The sequence below is a fragment of the Haliaeetus leucocephalus genome, unplaced genomic scaffold (genome assembly GCF_000737465.1).
Source record: "Haliaeetus leucocephalus isolate CR32 unplaced genomic scaffold, Haliaeetus_leucocephalus-4.0 Scaffold151, whole genome shotgun sequence".
Classification (NCBI taxonomy): Eukaryota; Metazoa; Chordata; class Aves; order Accipitriformes; family Accipitridae; genus Haliaeetus; species Haliaeetus leucocephalus.
In genome coordinates this window covers 7,507,588-7,529,011 of record NW_010972587.1, presented here as the reverse complement: position 1 = coordinate 7,529,011, position 21,424 = coordinate 7,507,588, and the positions used below count along the sequence as shown (strand labels likewise).

The window sequence follows — 21,424 nt, the reverse complement described above, 5'->3', positions numbered from 1 at the left end:
GATACAATTAATTTTGCAACTCTTTGTTTTCTGATTAAATTGCTGATGCATTTTAATCTAGGTAAATAAAACAAGCACAAAAAACTTTAGAAGAGCTTGTCATCCATCAGTTATTTGTTATCTGATCTTTGTTATATCTAATTATTGTATGTATGTAAAATATTTTTTTTTGATCTAGATATGTCTGTCCTTTGTATTACACATCTTAGAGACCCAACAATATGAAATTATTAGCATCAACTGGCTTCTTATTCCATTATTCCCTGTCTTGTATTTTAAATAGTGAAGGGCATAATTATATAGTAAGGCACAATTATAGGGTAAGGGAGAAGTGCAAAGAGACGGATGATTTGAAATAAGAGAAATATTTAAAAATTAAACAGAAAGAACAAAAAGAAACATATTTAGCAACAAGTGAGCAGAAAGAAACCTTATGAAGATACTTCTAGAAAGGTATCCTGTGATCTGCTAAACATACTAAACTTTCTCTCTCTTAAACATATACTTTTTCTATATGAATAGATTTCCCTAGACAAATAATGAACAGATTTTACTACCATGACTTCTTGATTGATGCATATTGAGTTACTTCTTAGTTTTATTATTCTTGCAATTACACTTAATCCAAATTTTTTACAAATGGAAAAAGAACCCTTTTCAGATCTTAGTTTTAAAAACTTCTCAGGATTAGTCTGACTCTGTCTAAATTTCCGTTCTGACGGTAGTATTAACATAATTCTGAAAACTGTATGGTGAGAAATCACAATAAATTTTACAGAAATTGAATAGTTTCTCCATTTTATAAAATATTAATTTAAAAAATATTTTTGAAGAAATAACCTCATTTTACTTTCATAAAATAAAAAGTTAAAAGAGTTCTCCTGTCTTCTCTATGGCTACATCCTCCAGGTGAGGCTCAAAACCTATTAACAATTTTTTAATTTTGTCCTGATTCACGGAATCAACTAGTACTGCATTTGAGGAATAGATAGATTAATTTTGAGAGAATTGAAAAAGAATCAGTTGAGGGTACTTTGAAGCATGGATGCCCAGTTAGATTTAGATGTGGAGCATGTGCTGGGTGGCTGGTTTCCTCTCACAATTCTTTAATATATTCTCGTCATGAGCTCATTCTGTGCCTCCCCTTGAAGGGCATGTTCCCTACCAGGGAGAGGGGGAAGGAAGCAAGAATGTATTTGGTTGCAAGATTATAAGAATAGAAGCAGAACTGTCTTCACTTTGCAAAATTATCAAAGAAATAAAAATAGCATGTGTTGGCATGGATGAGTGTTTTAGATCGCTTAAAAAATCTGTAAAAGGGCAACTTAACAGAATTTGATGGTAAGGTTCACTCTTACTACATGGGAGAAACATACAAAGGAAAATTGAGTTAGAATTGATTTTTCCATGATTTGCACAGAGGTCGGAGATGCAAAAAGGTAAGGGAAATCCTCCCATTGAGTCATGAGGTTCAGAATGGACCCCCTTGCTTTCTAAACTCCTGATGGAGCTTAAGGATGGCTATGTCCAATCTTAATCTCAGACCTGGTCAGTGGTTTATATCTAAGAGATTCAAAGGGTGTGGAAAACCTCTCATTGAGTCATGAGGTTCAGAATGGACCCCCTTGCTTTCTAAACTCCTTCTCAGAGAGGAGTTGAGGTGTGGCTGGATCCAGACTTAGTCTCCGACATGACCAACAGTTTATGTCTAAAATATTACATGTGCACAATCAATCCTTTAAATCCCTTACTCAGGATTTCAAAGTTTAGCATGCTATTAATCACTTAGCAATCCATCTAGGCATCCAGTGTTAGTTTGCTCTGAAGTTCAAGTCCTTGGTTTCCCAAAATGGACTCTCAGGCGTCGAGTCTTAGAAAAATAAATAATTTAATAAAGTGGTACAGCAGCAGGACCAGCTCCTGCTGAGTGCCTCCAGGGAGGGACCAGTGGAAGGAAGGGGGGAAGGAGAAGGAGAGGAAGGAAGGAAGGAAGGACGGACCCGAATGAAGAAATCCCTGGGCAATTATACCCTGTAAGGTATAATGGTCTGTAAGACTATTCACCCGCCCCTCACACACTCTTCACATGTCTTACACACACCCTTTAGTCCCATAGTGATTCTGGTCTGACACCTTCTGACTCCTTATTGGATTCCTTCACTGTCTCCAGACAAGCTGTTTGTTATCTTGTTGAGTTGCAGGTGCTGTTGATGGTTGTAGCCTTGAAGCCTCCTTATCTCCTGATCTATGCTGGCTCTGGAGGCCCCTGTTTTGACTAAGTAGGTACCCGTTCAGTAAACCTAAGCTAAAGTTTACAGCTGCAGCTTAATACTTCAGCAAATCTAGCTACTCATGCAAACCTAAGCAAACAGCATAGTAAATCACACAACATGATAACATAACTCTAAGTGATTCATTCTATTTAAAACTGACTTATTTAAGCTAAAAGACTAGTATCTCATAATATTGAGAGGTGTCCATGCACAAGGGGAGAGTTGCGTGGCGTGCGGGAGAGTTGCGTGGTGTGCAGTCCAGTTGCTGTCCGGGGAGAATTCAAATCGGGCTCATCCAACAATCTGTCACCGGTAAAAGATATTGTTGCTGGGCATGACCACTGTGCAGCCACGCTGCCTAGCAGGGAGAGCTCAAAGGCAGCTCACTTAGGCTGTGATATTTATGGGATAAAGTGCTTAGCTTGTAGTCAGATTGCATACAATGGGAGAGGTGTGCATGAGACTCCTTGTACCCACAACTTTGTGTCGCTCTGCTCCTTTGTGTGTTTCCTAGAGGAGTTCTTGGCCCGGCTATGGCTCAGGCCTTTACCTCCTTTGGAGCCTGTACCAAACTGCTGCTGGTTTGGTTAAGCAGCGGTCAAGTGCATCCATCACATGTATATTGTGAAAAAAGCCTTACTGGATTTCAAAAGTGATAGAAGTATCTCTTAGAATGGTCTAATTTTTCTGGTGAATTAAATCAGCACTTTACTATTGACTTCAATGTATTTTGCTCATTTTAATCAGATGAAAATTTGGCACTTTGTCTCTTTGATCTACTATTTTGCTAAAGCAAAATAATTAGGAAATTACTGAAATATTATTAGCTTAAGCTTACACTGGAAATCTATTTCTTTTGGCCATCATGCAGAAGGAGTTTTATATTTCCATTTAGTTTCTGAAGGATTTTTGAGGGGGGTTTGGGGCAGGTATCATTACTGAAGCTTTATTAGGAACTGTTACCTTTAAATTAGTTTTCTTTTTCAAATATCATCCTCAAATTTCATAAGATGTTTTTATTTGTTCCATAAACAATGTCTTTGATATTTCTCTTAAAGGAGATGAAAATAGAATCATAGAATCATAGAATAGTTTGGGTTCAAAAGACCTTTAATGGTCATCTACTTCAACGCCCCTGCAACGAGCAGGGACGTCTTCAACTAGATCAGGTTGCTCAGAGCCCCGTCCAACCTGACCTGGAATGTTTCCATGGTTGTGGCATCAAACACCTCTCTGGGCAACCTGTTCCAGTGTTTCACCACCCTCATCGTAAAAAATTTCTTCCTTATATCTAGTCTGAATATACCCTCTTTTAGTTTAAAACCATTACCCTTTGTCCTATTGCAACACGCCCTTCTAAAAAGTTTGTCCCCATCTTCCTTATAAGCCCCCTTCAAGCACTGAAAGACTGCAATAAGGTGTCCCCAGACCCTTCTCTTCTCCAGACTGAATAACCCCAACTCTCTCAGCCTTTCTTAATAGAAGAGGTGTTCCATCCCTCTGGTCATTTCTGTGGCCCTCCTCTGGACCAGCTCCGACAGGTCCATAGATACAGAACTAACCACTTGTTCAACTCAATTGATTTTAAAATATTGGGTAGGCATCAATATTTACCTTGAAAAGGAATCAATTTTGATTGATGACTCTATGTTTAAACAACATCTTTGAAAAGATGCAGTTTCTCAAGATGTATTGTTTACTATTAGATCCAGTTAATCAATATGTGAATTACCTGCCTGGCTATTTAAAAGAATATAGTTTGTCATAAATTACATGGACTGTAGCTGGGAAGTCTGACACAAGGCTATGCAGTCATACTGGGAGTCTTTCCTCATTTTGATTTTCTCACACATTTACACCTGTTTTAACTCAGAAGCCAAACCCAAGTGAAAATGGTAAAAGCAGATGAAGGGTAAAAATAGGACTAAGAGGTCATAATCTGTTTAGTATTTCTAAATTGATATATATAATGTGATCTCTATGACATAGCCTGTATCAAATTGCATCTTGCAGTCACAATTCATCCATGCTAGGTCTATTTTTTCTCCAGGAGGCAGGAAAACACTGGGAATGATAGTGAGTCTCAATCCTGTGTATTACACAGTCACCAAAAACAATCATACTGCTCACATGTAGGAACAACATTACTTCCTGGGAGCTACTGTAGGAAAACCCCATGTACTTCCTAGATACTGTTTTACCTTTCTTTTCCATAGGACAGTCTGGTCTTATGACCTCCTGCCCACAAACAGCATAACATCCCATAACATGTTAATTTTCCTGTTCTTACATCCCTTTGAGGACAAGTCTGAGCTGTTAGAGTGGTACAGTTTGGAGATCTCATTTAACCTCCAACTCCAGCACAAGCTGTCCAGGTGACATACACCTGGCGACAGTTTTAGCACGCAATAGATGTAGTTACTTCTGCAAAGAAAATATGCCTTACAAGGTAAGGAGACAGGTTTTCAGGGACTATCTTGTAGTATAGTTCCTTTTTGGTAATTATAAATGTGTGACCTGTAACTATATATTATAGCTAGTCCAAAATCCTCCAAAGGTATCCCAGAAGGCATGTCATTCTCTCCACTTCTTGGTCTCCCCTTAAAATATTTTATTCTGACATGAAAAAAATTATGACATTTTTGTGGTTATTCATTTATTAGTGTGTCTAAGGAACAAAAAGGGTTTGTACAGGTTCCCATAGAAAATTACATTTTTATGAATATCTGACTTGTAGCAAACTGTGTGCTTTTATTCTTCACTCTAGAGCTGTAACTGAGGATGAGGTCTTCTTCAGACAGTATCTCTGTCACAGCTCATGGTATCATGCACTCTGCAGCTGTGAGCAGAGGAGATGAACTTTATTTGGCCGGACAAAAGCATTTGCCCAAGATCAGGACCAGGAAGGAGAGTGAAGTGGCAATGCTATGGCAAACACTCTTAGGAATTCCTAGCACAGTCAGGGAGTCAGGGATAGGAAGCCACTGCAGGACATCTTGACTCTTAAATCTCAACCAGATGCTACAACAGCCATCTGCAGATTATTTTTTTTTTATTCTCCCAGCCGTGTGGACAGCTCATGATGCAATTTGGGAATTGCAGGCTGTGGAGACAGACATCTTGGTAGCTGGCGTAAATGTATACTGCTGCTTATCCCAGAAGGCCCCCGAAGGGAAGGGAAGCACAGAACAGTTTTTTCTTGTTGTTCTGCCCTATACTTTCCTATGCTTGGATGCAAGGATCTTATAGTCTTTGTTTAATCTGTCTTCAGGAACACTGCAGTAGTGGACAGCCCTGACTCTTAAGCTACTGCTGCACTGTGGAGATTGCCTGTGGCTAGAGGTGATCATCCACAGCTGTAAGCTGTTAGAATGGTCCCAGCACAATTTATTCCCAGGACAACTAGCTCTCACCCAAAGCAATTCCCAGGTTTGGTTTGGGAGTTGTCATGACCCACAGATAGCAAGCCACTGAGTAATTTGCCAGTAGTTACCCTGTTTTGAAGCCTAAGGAAGTGTAATTAGCATAGGTTTGGCCAGAGTATGTAATTTTGCCCTTACCCTTGCAGTGTATCAAGTTTCCACTTGCAGCTTTTGGTGGTCTATAGAAGAATGTACGGCTGTTGCCTAGGTCTTCATAAGCACACACAGGCATGGTTAATTCTCATTCCTGTCAGAAAGCCCATGTGTCTTGCAATAATATATTTGTTCTTATATTCTTCACTGCTGTTTCTATATACTATTCTTTTCCTTATATGTTACATGTATTTTTAATTAATTGTTATGTCATTCCATTGTAGAAGATTACTGAAATCTGGAGGTTACTTCTGTCTTGTTGAATTTCTTATCCTGGGATTCATTTGGGTTTTTTTTCACTTATAACATTGTTAGCTACTGTTTACATATTTTACTTTTATTCCCACGAGTTTCAGTTATTTTTCATAGTTTTGCTATTATTTTGTTCATTCACTTTCCTGCTTACAATTTAATGCACTTTTCAAAGCTGCTTCATTTTGCTGAAAAGAAGACTTTACTGTTAATTGGGAAAAGGAGGAATGTATTTCCGGTGTTTACACTCACAATGTTAGTTCAACATAAAGATGAGAAAGAGAGTGGAAATGAGAGTTCCCACTGAAAAGTGAGCCATATCAAAAGGTTGCATGGCCCATGTTGCTGGCCCACGACTCATTAAAGGAAGAGTTAGTAATCAAAGCACTGAAGAACACACACAATACAGACCCATCAAGCTCTAGGTTCTACTGTATGAAAGCATATAATTCAGCTCTCCCCTGGGATTACTGTTTGTTTGTCAGCCCAGGTGGCTGTGATGTCTATCTTTTCTCATTTCTGTTGATTTATCAGGAAAAATGATTTTGCAGTATGTAGCTGAAGCCAATTATCTGTCACGTTGTCACATTGTCTCTGACTTGTCCCTTGCAATTTACTGCCTCTTTTTTTATACTGAGATTATAAATTCCTTCGGGGAGAAACCATACCTTTCTCTGCTTTCATACTACACAGTATGATGAAATACTAGGCCTTGGGGTAGGGTTTCTACTGCACATTTATTAAAATGATTTAATATGAAATAAATTTTGTGTGTGTATGGAATGTTATAGCATAAGGACTTAAAGGAAATTTATATTACTTTCACTTGGATCAGCCAGAGACAACACCCAATGTATTTGACCTTAAAGAGAAGGTGTTTCCAAGTATTGTACTGCTGGTGGCAAAAATTTCCAAAGCTATGTATGTATGGGATGATATATTTGGGTTTCTTAATATTTTCAAATGACATAAAAGCACCAGCTTTCTTTGTCAAGTTTTGATAGTTTAGTTCTTGTCCCTTCAAAAAAGTTTACTGGTTTAAACTTCTAAGCCTGACTGACTTTTGAGAGAACTGTCTGAAGTCAGACTCCAAAGTCAGGGCAGAGGAATCCCAACTATATAAATGGATAATTCCATCCTTGAGGAGGAATCCATCCACTGGATTTAGGTATCAAGGTGCAGATTACTTTTTTTTTTCCCAAAATATTAAGGCGTTTTTGTGATCTAGTTTAGCAAGATTTACTGTGAAGGGCTAACTTTCTGACGTCGTTAGCCTTGCCACATTAACAGATCCGATGGAGGGTGTGGCTGATGATGCAAATCTCTCATCTGGGTCCCAGCATGATTTTTTTTCTTGATTGAAAATAGTGCAGTAGGTGCTAGAGGCATTGCCGCCTGGTACTTTCAAGCCATGGGGAATCGTTGATGACATTACTGCTACCATAGAAACCTATTTCAACTCAACAGAAATTCAATTCACGGAAAAAGCTTTTGAGTCTGAATCATTCATATATTGTTACTCCTAAGAGGTTTGCCAGTGCAGTCGAGGCTTCTGGAAACATTTTGCAGTCCCTCGGAGCAGTAGTTTTATTCAGATGCTTTGAAACTCTGACTGTATCCACAATGTGGTCCCATGGTCTCTCCTTTTAGTAGAGCCCCAACATAAACTAACATTCTCCACACATGCCTACATAATATCATCAGTTTCTAAAGAAGTGAAGAAATCTGAGAGAGCTATTGAATTTCTACTGCTGAGTTTTCAGAATATCAGAGCCCAATATTCTCTGACCAGGTTCTTTTAGATATTACATATGAGGAAGGTTTAATGTTTAATACCAAATTTACTTGTTTGAAGGTATTTGACATTTCCTGGGATTTTGATTTAGAAAAGTGATACAGCAATATTCTGAAATCGCAATGCAAGCACAATATACCAATCACACTATACAGTGAAATCAGATAATGAACATAATTCCCATTACGTTCTCTCTAAGCTTTTATGGCATTGGGCATTCCTAGTTGCTGGGAAGGAATACATAGGTTGAAGCCACCTCAAACCTGCTGCTCTCTTCAAAGTCACTTTTTCTGTTTGCTCAATATTTATACTCTTTGTTGGGCTGAGACACATATACAGCTCCCCCATGTTGGTCGGTCTGGCTTAGGAAGATAATGCTTTCTATTGATTATTTTAGAGAAGGCCATTTACATAACCACTTGACCCACTCAACTGATACAGCCATTTGTCTACAATAAAGGCCACCCTTCAGTCTCCTTGGTGTTAAGTTCAGCTCCCTTTATGATAGCTCTGGCCACTTCCAACATTCTTTTCTGAGCTTCATGAGCACATCACCCTTGCCTGTCTTCTGTGAGCTTTATTTCTTTGTAGGGGTTCATTGATTGATCTCACAGAATGAGCAGTATTGCAAAATGCAGCAAATATTCTTGGAAGAACAAAAAGAACAGTTCATACATGCATCTCCCTTTTTCCTTAGCAAGTCCAAATGACTACATTCAGATAATAAAGCTGAAGTTTGTCAAATTCACCTTCTTTGTCAAGTATTCTGGAATACAGAAGTCCTAATATGGAAATCTCATCAATAGACAAACAGAAACATGATACTGCACGTAGGAAAGGTGAAGAAGACATTGGTCATATGAATAATTCTTTTTATTACATAATTAATTCTCTGATACCAAAACAAAGATTTGTTTTAAAATGTTTTATAAAGATATCTATGAAATACTATCCAGTTATTACAGAGAAGGCCATTAGAGGATAATTTAAAAGAAATAAAACTTTTCCGTTATATTTAAAAATTAAGATATGTTTAAGTTCTTATGCAAACTGTTGTCTGAAGATCTAGTAAAGACTGCATGCACATATGTTCATACAGTTTTACATAAGCTACTTAATAACAGACAAATAAAATTGTTTAAGTCTTGACATAGTTTGTAGAAAAAGAGGAAATCAAGTTGAATAGGCTTCCTGAGGCAGAACAGAAGATACAACTTCATGCAAAGCTCAGCATGATCAGAGGGGAAGGATATTTTCAACTATTCTATTTCAGCAGATACGGGCTTGTGTGTCTATGTATATTAAGTGCAAAAAATGGTAGCTTTTATTATCCCCTTTATTTTTGGAGAGAGGCCTTGTTCATTTCTCATATTTCATTTTTTCCTGTTGAGAAAGTCTTTTGATATGATTGCATTGCTTCGGGTTTTGGTTTGTTTGGGTTTTGGTTTTTGTTTCCAAAAAGGTCTAAAAGAGGGTAATGAACACTGAAACGTTGTCACTGCATTTTAATTCATGTAGTCTTGTTATTTTTGGCCACTGAATGCAGTTGAAAAATAACTCCAAAATCTAAAGAAGGAACTGTACTTTTCTTAGATGTCCGTTTACTATCTCCCACATTAGAATACATTGCTTTCTTAGTGTATAAGGCATATATATTTCACTTTAAATAAAAATATTGTATTAACTTATACGGTAGCTTAGTGGCTTATTCTTAAAGTTGGTAATAAAATTTTGAATAATAGAAACTGGAAATGGCAATGTTAGATAACACACAGTTTTACAGAATATTGAAAACCAATTGTTTCAAAAAAGATGAGAAGAGGTGCCTCAAGGTGCCACCTTCAGTTCCATAATATTAACTGATTTTCTTGCATTCCAGTAGTGCTAAAATAGATATCTGCCTACGCAGATACCTTCAAGACTTTTAGTAAATTCATATGTGATGATTATATACTAAATATAGTGCAGGCAGCTAACCTTTTGGCTGACAAAGTCTGATTTTCAGTTCATCAAGCAGGTCAAGACTCTACCCAGGTATACTAAGGCAATTACCTTTCCAAACTGTTAGGTGGTTTAGCACCCAGGCAGGGATTTAGGACAAATTTAGGAAAATTTATGAGGTTACCCACAGACATTTTACAGACAGAGATAGCTATGGTACCTGTGAGAGAGCTGAAGGTGGGCTGAGTTGCAGGCTGCATGGCCACACATGGGACAGTGTTTTACAGGCAGCTAGGATGTAGATTTTGGCATGTAACAAGAATCTCTGGAGTTATCTTCTGCCTTATTTCTGATGCCTGGGATTCTTTCATTTTTTACCTCCTCCTCGTCACAACCTTTGTTAAACAATATAAACTCAAAAGTGCTAAACTAGATCTCTGCCTGAAACAGATATATTCAAGTTTTTTAGTAAACTAATGGGTGATGGCTATATACTAAATATATTCCAGGCAATTACCTTTTTGTGGTGCCAGATATTTCAGGGCTTAAGACTGAGAGGATTGCAGGTCTCTAAATCAAAGTTTACAAAGTGTAGTACAGTATGATTGCTGTAATTTTTAGTTATCTTTACTACACTTAACTAAGTCCCACTGCTTTTGTTACAAGTAGCAAAGCACATACATTCCCTAGAGAATGGGGAACTAGTGAGGTATCATTTTCTGCAGGATTTATGTTCTTCCTGCTTAGAAAAATCTTGCTTTTATGACTGGGAAATTTATTTTCATATATGAGTGACATGATGCAGTGCTGTAGCCTTAATTCATGATCTACTTTTCTCTATATCAAAAGTACCAAATCCCATTTCTCTTGATTGAAATATTTCTCTACAATGATAATAAATTTTACCCTTTTACAAAGGAGCTAAAAGGTAAATGTTTAACATAAACGGCTTACTATAGAGTTTTGTTGGTAATTTATGCAAACAAGCAACTGCTCAGTTTTACCAACCCTAAACTAGTACAAGAAATTGTCTTCCAGAAAGACTGTCATCTATTAAGTTTTGCTTTTCACTGAATTTTGGTATCCTCTTGATTGCAATCATCACTTTTTTCTCAGACTTCTCACGATGACTTTTTTTTTTTTTTTGTAGATAGGCCAAATAGTTGATGAGTGAAGGGAGATTCCTTTATTCACTTTTTTTACTTTTGCTTTCTGTTTTATTGAAGAGATACTTCCAAATAATTATTTGTAAATTTAACTCCACCTTTTGCCCAGTTGCCCATCAAAGAAAGCGTTAGCCACATTCAGAAACCTGACAGAATAAGCTGTTGGAGCAAGTTAATTGCTATTAGCTCTTAATTGCTTATCAGTTTATCAGGGCAAGCAGAGAGTTTAATACAGGGCTACCATCATGGATACTTTGATGATACTTAAACCTAACAATCTTAATCTCATTTGTGAATGCTGGCACTTAGAGTCATGTTGTGGCATCATGATTTCATCCACTGCTACTGGGCCAGGAGAGGTACCAGAGTAAGTCATCCTGGCTAGAGACGGAGGAAGGAGTGCCTGTGTGAGAGCTGCCCATAAGCTCATGAGCCCTAACTGTGGCTTTCTGCTCAGCTACAGTAAAAATTTTCCTCTTAAATTAATATGCTTTTCAATTATAAATTGGCTTTAAGGAATCGAGGGGTTGGGTCTAGGGACTGAATTTTAAGGCGCTAAATCCTTCAAAGTTTTTCCACTGTTGTGACTGAGTTTGATTTCTTTGCATCCACAGGCTTCAGGAAGAGGGGTACCGGGGCAAAAGGAGGAGAATATAGCTGTAAGGTTTTGAAGCACTCTGAACTGCTATGGGACCCCAAGCTTCGGCACATGTCTAGTTGTATATTGTGGTTGCTGTCTTGTGGTTGTCATGAGAAATATAAACAGCCAGTTTAGGAAAGATAGAACATTATCTGATTTAGCAATATTGCGTGATAATATACAGGTATACAAGCAACTTTAGGAAGATTGATGAGGTTACAGTACTAATGCATTTCAACCCAGCTGGCAATTATGACCATGCTCTGAAACAAGTGTTCCACTGTTTGGATCCACAATCTGTTGGATTTCTGGTCTTTGTCTTTGTTTGGATGTTTACTTGTCATTTTTATAATGATCTTGTTTCTGGAAATATACTGTACATAAATATACCCAGGGAAAAATATGTATCTAACATACACTTTTATACACGTTAGCTAGTTTGGGGTTTTTGGTTTGGTTTGGATATTTTTTTTTTTTAATTTCTGAACCTTGGGGTTAGCACATCTTGGAGAAATACAAATCATAAACTGAATATCATACAGTAAAATGTAAGAAGTTTGTGAAGTATTTCTATGCAGTGAATCTGACAGATGTTATCTATGGGCAGGTAGGAATGAGTCTGTATGTATTCCATCTCACAGGGGAAGCATAATGTAAACATGGTTTGTTTATGTTGCAAATACACCAGGATTTCTGAGAATCAGGTTATTAAAATCGTGTTTTCCATTTCTCTTGATGTTAGCTACTGCAAATGCAGAGTGATAAAGAAGGGCTGAGTTATAGTCTGAGTCTAGTGGGTTATGAGATCTAAATGTATCTTCTGAAAGTATTTGATAGTCTGTATGTGTGTGTTTGTGAGTGTACATGTATATCACTAAAACACTACCTTAGAAAGGTAATTTTTATTTCCTCTCCCCTTCATATAACTCTTTCAGATCTTGTGGTGTTAGCTGTAATCCTAAACTGAGCTTTCCTGAATAGAAGAGCTCAAAGCTGTCACGTATACTCTGTCCTGAACATTATCATCTGTGTTTATTTAGTTATCTGGAGACACAAGGTAGTAAAAGGGGACAGTTGTAACATTGATTTGGCAGAAATGTAGTAGGATAATGAACTTCAAACAGAAACAGTAGCTCTACAGCACCTCAAAGGCAACTGGGCTTGTTTGAAGTGTAACTTTCATTTAGAGCACTAGATCTGGATCAGCAAATCTGATTTAGTTTTCAAAGTGACAGTCACACTTCAAACAAGCCCAACTGCTTCTGAAGTGTGTGTGTGAAGATTAGGTAGCAAATCTTTCTGTGAGACATGCTTGTAGTAAATATTTTAAACATAACTTAAAAAAAATCTCTGTGTTTGCCCATTTCTGAGTTTTCATTTTTATGGAGAAATACAGATAGTGTTAGCTGGAGTCATCTAAGTTATAGAACTAAATTAACAAAAGTGGCTTCTAGTTCATATATTGTGTAATGTTTATGTGAGGTGATCATATGCATACACGAGTAGTTCTGGCAAGACATGCAACAAAACTCAGGAATGTGCCTACATTTTTCATCAGAACAGATACCGCACCAGTTTTTGGAAGTCACGGACTAGACCCCAATTTTGGGGTACAGTCCTGCTGGTAGTCATGCTGTTCTCTGGTAGTGCACAGGCACTACCCATGCCTGAAGGACTAAATAACAAGATGTGGACAGAAAGGCGTGAATGGCCTGGGCTCTGAGTAGAAGCACCCTCTGGACCACCTGTCCAGTAGGCAGCTCAAAAATTTATAGCTAATGAGGCCTTATTTTGATGTAACTTCTTTATTTATTGAATGCAATCACTGGAGTCCTGCTGAGCTCCTGATAAGCAGTATTTTTTATTACATATTGAACTACTTCTTATAGCCAAGAGTACACTATGTATAGAAGATGTAATTTATAATTTTTTTTCTCCTCTCATGAACACAGCACATTATTGCACATCAGTGAAAACATCCTTTCATCAAAATTTCTGATTTAGTGTCCTGTTTTTCTGAAGTCATCAAGACTCTATTATTTTTGCTGACTCAAAATAAATAAAATCCTTTAGGATAACAAATATTTTTATTATTATCACTATTAACTACCGGACTTTATCAACTTCTTTCTTTAGAGAGAAAAAGATAAGTTTACTCACTACATTTTCAGAATTGAAAAACTGTGATGTGTTTTACATCAATTATCCTGTATTCTTATAAAAAAAAAAAAACCAGAAAAAGCTTTAAAAGACTTTAGTAGTGGGTGAGAGCATATGGATGAAGTTGCCAATGTCTGAATGTTAACATCATTTTAAGATGTTTTATTATTCCTTTATCTTTAAAACGTGAGGCACAGAGGCTAGTCAGATCTTTGTTGGTTGTGCGGTTTCTGATGTAGAAAATGCCATTCTTTAATTTGGTGTTCCTGGCATATATTTTTCCTCAGGACAAAGTCTATGTCAGTAATTACCAATTCATTTTTAATTACCAATTCATCAAATTTCTTGATGAAGAACGTCTCAACTAATGATATTGTTTTCTCTACTGAAGTTTTAAAATTTCATTGTAATAGTATAGACCAAATGAAAGATTACTGTTAACAATGTCAGTATATAAAACAAGGCTTGAGCAAATTTTATTGTTACTTCTATTGTCCATAAAAAAGCCAAATGTTCTGTTAGATTGCTGGAAAGAGCAAAATTGGGATTCCTGCTTGAGGTACATATTTGTACTTTGTAGATAGTACATAACAGTTTAGACTAATTGGAAAGAGAGCAAATCAACATAAGAAGAAAAAAAGTCATTTGTTTTCAGTCAAAGCATCAATAAAAGATTTCTACAAAACAAACCACATATATCTTACATTTCTTATCAAACAGAAAGCAAATTAGTTAAATCCATGGCTTAAATTAACTCCACCAGAGACACCAATAAAGTGCTATGTGTAAATGCAATTTCATCATAGAAGTCAATATATGCTGTAGTCATCTAAATTAAAGGATCCACCAACAGAAGGTAAAGTAGAATTCACAGTAGTGAAACTGTATATATGGATTCATTGTCATGGACTCAAAAAATGAAAGTATCTTCCGAATGTCATTTATTCTATCTTCATTCTTTGATACAAGACCATAAACCCTTACAGATATTTGTCTGAATTGTCACTGAAAGCTTGTCACTACACAGTTCCTATATAGCCAGGTTTTTTGCTTAACTATTCTTATAAAGGATTTTCCTAATACGGCCCTGAACTCCCTTAGCTGCAGTTTAACCTGGTTATTTATGCCCCATTCTTAATGCACACAGAGAATAATCACTCTTGTCATTATAACAGACAACCTTTTGCTTATTGGAGCAACAATACTTCATCCCCGGTTAAACTTCTCTTTTCTAGGGAAAACAATCTGTCCTTTTTAAACCATCTTACAGACACCCTCTTCCCTGCATTTCATTATATTCTCATTTGAACTTCCTGGTATTCATCCTGACTCTGGTCACTTGTCTTCCCCAGCAACCAAACCACCCCATACTGCTCCAGTTGAATACTAGCACCTAGAAGGGTGGGATAATTACTACCAATTTATACTTGTTATTTCCACAATTCTATTTTGGGGGGCAGAGTGAGGGGGGTGATTGCCACCAGTGATGCCAACTGTAAAGTGATCCCTGATAGCTAAAGTTGGGAATTTTATTTACTTCTCTCTAACAAGCTTTAGTTATACTGGTCAGACCAGAAGCAGACTTCTGTAGTGTAGGAGAAAGAGTTTTCCCAATTGCCTTTATAGAAGTCCTATATAGAAGAATAAGGAATTCAAAGGTGTAGTTCTTTTCAACCCAGAAGAGATATCTATAGCATGTTGGGTCGATCACATCCTACAAGTGCCTTTATTCCCCTTTGGTGCTCTTGGGTGACCAGCTTGGATATAGATTTTAATACAACATACCTTTCAAATTAGGTGAGAGGAATCCAACCCAGAAAATCTAATATTTGCATATGCAAGCATCAGTTAGCACCGCTTCTTACCAGGAAGAAGATCAAACATAGCTTATGCGAAGAGATCCATTGATGGATGAGGTCAGTTAGTAGACACGATTCTGTTTTTAGCTTGACAAATCTTTTTCTGATAAAATGAAGAAAAACCCCAACTTTTTAACTTAATGATTTTTTGTTAGAACCAAGTATATATAATATTCTGAAGTTTGGGGGTTGTTATTCAAAATAATAGAATTAAGGCTGTGTACATTTTCTCTGTCCTCCTTTTCTAAAATATTTTACACACTGAGCAAATTCATAAAAAAAAAGGGAAACAGTGGAAAACAGTCAAAATATCAGATACTTTTCACTTGATTTTATAAAGTGATGAAAAAATTACTTTTTTTAGTTTTTAAGTATATTTAAAATATTAAATAATTTAATGTCAGTTACTTAGTATGCTATTTCAAATTCTGAATGGGGAAAAATATGATTTTACTGTGGAAGGAAGGATGTGTTCTGAATCAGAACAGCAGACTTGTTGACCTGTTATTAATAACTGAATGGGTGATCATGGATAAAATTTACCCAGAGACAATGCCAAGGAAGAAGAGAAGGAGGCAAGTGTCAGAGCAGTATGTGTTACCCAAAATGAGGGAGAAGGAAAGGTCACGCTGTATTTTGTCAAGTTTGCCTGGAAGAAAACAACAAGATGCTGTGCAGACAAAGAAGTCAAAGCTAGAGAAATAAAGAGTTTGAAAAGTGAGTCAGGCATGCTAAAAGTCAACCAGACTTGTAAGCTGGAATTGGCACCAAAATAAGCCGCGCATTCCTTACCAACATTATAAGACAAGGCCTATTCTGTTTACTGGTAACTATGTGTTGCTTCTTACAGTCACCCTTCATATATCCTCTCTGTCAGGATTTATTTTAGGTTCTTTCTCAGGGCCATGTACTGACCTCAATCTGCCTTACAATGAGAGTTCTATGTATGTGTGTATGTGCTGAAGCCATTGTACAGTCTGTAAAGCGCTTCAATAATTTGCATATTGTCCAGGGTGATTTCCTTTATAACTTTGTGTTTATTTTAATTTTGCAAAACAAAATGCAGGATGATAAGCATAAAATAAGACTGAGCTGACAATAGGAGGTTGTAGTTTTGTAATTCAATACAGCAATTTATTCTTCACTTATGCTACTGCTCTGTGACCATTTCACATATTTAATATTTAAATATCTGGAAAAATATCCTTCTGATGAATTAGAATAAAATCAATCCAATTTTCCATAAAATTATTTTATAAAGTACTCATGGTCTGCCATTTTAGACCATATTTTGCCTTTTTCTCTTTATAGTGGCTATGTAAGAGCCACTAAGATCACACCTGAAGAAAAGCACCTTATTCCTTGACTGTGAAGGCATGGTGTGAGTCAAAGTTCAACATGATGTGGCCCACCCACATCATATTATTTATTATATAATTTACTACTAGTGGCCAGTTTTCTTGAAGGGGTTAAAAAAAAAAAGCCCACTGCATAAAAATGGGGAAAAAGGAGACTGATTCAATTTGGTTTACATTTGTTTGTGGAGAAGTACAGAAAACTCTCCATGCAAACAGCATCATAGTGAAAACTGATCTGATAATATTTTTAAGAGACTAATTCAGAGACTAATATACAATTTTGAAAGTATAGCTTTTTTATGTGTGAAGAGACCAAAATTTTAGTCCTGAGATCCAAACGGATTTCCTGTTCTTACCTGGGTCCTGTTACAATGCAGTATTTCAGGGTACATGTTTTCCAGCCTAAAACTTGTGTGCAAGTGAACTCTCATTTTGAGCAGAAATGTAAAAATAAACATTTCAGAAGATTGACACTAACCCACATATTTAAATCTTGCATTCAACCTGAGCTAGAATCAAGGACTATTATTATGGCTCTTCTGTAGTAAGAAGATTGAGTGAATTACATTCAGAATTTTGTAGTGTTTTGTCTTCTTAATGGGAGTCAACAAGTTGAAATTTATGTGCCAGTAATGGCAAAGTTGCTAAAAAGAATCCTTGGTCATTTAAAAAGCATAGAGAATTTCCAACATTTCCAATGAAGGAATAATAAGAAAAGAAAGAAGGTACAATTTTTTTTACAAAATTGGATTGGATGAAAACAAAACCCTGAGGGAATTGTAGTAGATAATAATTTCCTATGTTCAATGAGTTACATATAAATTTGTGGGAAAGCAAATTGCTTAGCATAGCTTGTGTTGAATGTAAAATAAAAATGATAAAGCCTTACCATTCTTCCTTCATGCAGAGGTTAGTTCACTCATTCATTCCTGAAATAGGCTGTGGTTCAAAGATGGAAAATCCAGAGAAGGAGATTTTAAACCAAATTTCCGCAGCATCTCTGAAATGGAATTTTATGGATTTGGTTTTTTGTCTTACAAAATTTCTCCTTTCTTTCAGTAGGTTGGGGTTTTTTGGGGGGGGGGGGTGATAAGAGACTGTTTGTATTTTCATTTCAACTGACTCTGTACTGTATACACATGCTCAACAGTTAACCATTGCAGCTATGAGGTCTCATAATTTTTGTGGCATACCCTCAGCTTGCAGACTAGCTATATACATTTTCTGCATATTTGGTCACAAAAAATAAACCTCGCAGGCCTTTCCTGGGAACAATAAGCAAAGAAAGCAGCATTTGTTAAGCCAATCCCTGGAGGCAGAGATTTAATGGTAAGAGAGCTGTGGTATGCCTCCCCTGCGCAGTCCTGCTGCCAACACATCTGGCAGGGCTGTCAGCCTGCCTGTCCCGATGGCCTCGCGCTCTCCCAGGCACCCTCCAGCCTCTGCTCTGACTGTATCTCAGCTGCTTCACCAGGGGAAGTCCTTGCCTTTTTTTTATTTGTAATGCCTAGCGATCCCTTCGGTGGCTACAAATTTCCGTTGAATTTGTTTTCAAGCCTTCTGCCCTCTCCTCAAATATAAACATTGGATAAATGAAGAGCTGTCATTTTGAGTCAGCTGTTTTTCAGTCAGGCTGAGTGTTATAGCCCAAGTATTAAGACAGAAAGAGAAACAGCAGATAAGATAGGTTCTGAGATTATGTTTATTCAGATGGCAAAAAAAATGCTCTTTCTTGGGTTGTTTATCATGAAAAAAATTTGTTAGTGTCCTGATGTCATAGTATAGTATAAAACCAGTGCAATCAACTGAATAATTTTCATACAGTTTTAAGTCACTTCGGTTCTTAATTAGCTTATAGCTACACAACTTCTACATAAGCTTTGAGAGTGCAGTTGTGCCTGTCAAATCATATTAGTTATGCAACAGATACTACCTTCAGGGCTCCCAAAGTATGACTGACCATGCAAGATTTCTGCTGCAAACAATAATTCCAGGTGACAGTATTCCCTTGATCCCTGTATGTATAGGAGGGAATTGCACGAGCAGAGGTTGTTATCATCACATGTTATTTATTAGATAACTGGGTGAAACAGAAACATGCTTTGCTTCTGACCTGTGGGAGAAACACGTTCCCTGGAGCGCTACATTGTCGTATCTCAGGGATACCTTGGATGAAAAGGGTATATTTAAAATGAGTTTTACTTGTAGTTTTGGAAGCATGAGTTGAAAAACAAGTTGTTGTGAGGTTTTATCCTAGTTGGTAATTCATCAAAGCAGATGTGACAGAAATAATCATTTGTAAAGCTCTAGGGCAAACTCAATTATACTTTGAGACTTTCCCTGTAAAAGGCTTATGATACAAACACCAAGAAAAAAAACGCCTCTTTCTGTCGTCATTCGATTCAGAGAAGTCAAAGCTCTTGGCAACTGAGCCATCTCTAGTACTTCAGATGAAGAGAGAAAGTTGGCCACTTTAGCTCCAGAGGTACGAGGAGGTGACTGCTTGTTGTAAATGCTAGTACTGCAGATATGGCAAGAACACAGAGGAATTTCAGAGCAGCAACAACTGAATAATTAAAAGGGTTGAAAGGGCTGTGTCAGTGACTCAAGTAAAAAGGTCTAAAATACTGGACACAGGTAGCCCAGCTAAAGTGGATGCTAATAGTTATTATAAATATAAGCTGAAGATATTTTGAGGCTGAGAGGACAATGTGTTAGGTATGGGACTCTGGGAGCAGAATTTTGAGTAATGATTTGTTTTTAAGCAAACAAAAACTTAAGCTGATGACCAAACAAAATTTCCCTGAGAATAAGCTCCATGCTGCTCAGCGAACTGGTAGGAACTCCCATTCCTTAATTATTTGAGATTATATTGACTAAAGCATTAGGGACTGTACTGCTGGTAGCAGACTTGCCTTAGCACAGCAAAGAATGTACAATTTGATAAACTCGTATCTTTTTCCATTTCCAAGGAAAGCAACAAAAGCACATTATCAGACTGCTTTGCCTTACTGTAGTTAGGAACTGAATCTGTAAGTCACCAGCTGATACTTGTTATCCTTTTCACCACCTGTCACCCATCCAGACGCCCAAGCATATGCCAAAATGTCTATTTTAATTCCAACCGAAACAATACAAAGAAATTAGAAAATATAAATAACAACAACATACTACATAGATTGCACAGAAAGTTTATTCTGTGAGATTCTGAAAGTATTACAGACACTTACCCATGTGTGTAAACTGTAAATTAGTAGCAAGAGTTCCATCCTGTAGTGCTATAAAGTTTCTCTTAAGAGGAATATGAAGAAAAAAAAAAGTGTATGTGTGGTTTTGTGCTTCAAAATTCCTATGCAATCTGACTTGAGATCGTTAGCTTTCTATTAAATATGATATTTTCATTTGGTGTGTAACTTTAATTATAACCTTAAGGACAGGAGGTTTTTTAACAAAATTCTGGACAGAATAACACTGCTGGACTAGCAGTTTCTGAATCCTAGAGTAAAACCTACAGGCAGAAGTTTTAATGATATTTTTGAAAAGTGAGAGAGGTGTTTTAAAATTTAAAACATTTAAAAAAAATAAAAAAGCTAAGTTAAGGGCTTTAACATGAAAGTATGCTGCATAGCCTTACAAGTTCTTGATCACTAGGGTATAAGATGAAAATACTGATTAGGAGGTATGTCACAAAACATCACTACATGGTTCATGTGATCAATAGCTGATCTCTAAAAGAAAATCCACTGAGGATATCAGAACAACACTTTCCTTACTACCATGTGATTTGCATGGAGGTTTACTGTGAATCCAGTTCCAGCTGCTGAAAATGAAAAAACAACAACTTAGTTACACATTGTCAGACTATCACTTGAAATCTATTTGAATACTTTTTAATATATTATTAATAATACCATATACCATTAACTATTTAGAAACTTGATTAAAACAGAATGAGCCTAGCAATACCTACGAAACTTCTGTTGAATGGCACTTTAGTTCAGATAAAAGCTGCTTTAAGCAACTCAGGGGGAAGCAGCAAACTAAGCCCTTTTGAGATCATTGCTAGCTTTTGTCTTAAATAAGTAGATTTAGTCTCAGCTTCATCCTACTGGCTGATAAGATAAACCACCTGGACATGTTTTTTTCTTAAACTGCTTTCTTTTTTGGGGGAGGGGGGAATTAGGAATTACTTCAGTTTAACTCTGGCTGCTTCTAGGTTCTTTTAATCACTGACTATTTTGGTCAAACTAAAATTAACTTATTATTTAAAAATATGTATATTTCTTTGTTAAGCAGCGATGCTGTTCGTGAAGACATCTTTTTTTTCTGACACATGATCACAAATTCTAAAGGCTTTTCATATTTTGCCTCACTGTTTACATGAGACATGTAGCATCTTTTTGCT

At 36.7% G+C, this 21,424-nt stretch overlaps 1 protein-coding gene across 1 annotated transcript in view; it reads left to right on the top strand.

Moving 5' to 3' along the window:
- PPFIA2 (protein tyrosine phosphatase, receptor type, f polypeptide (PTPRF), interacting protein (liprin), alpha 2) overlaps positions 1 to 21,424 on the top strand; it is a 345,825-nt gene that overhangs the window by 189,711 nt on the left and 134,690 nt on the right. The window lies entirely within an intron of this gene.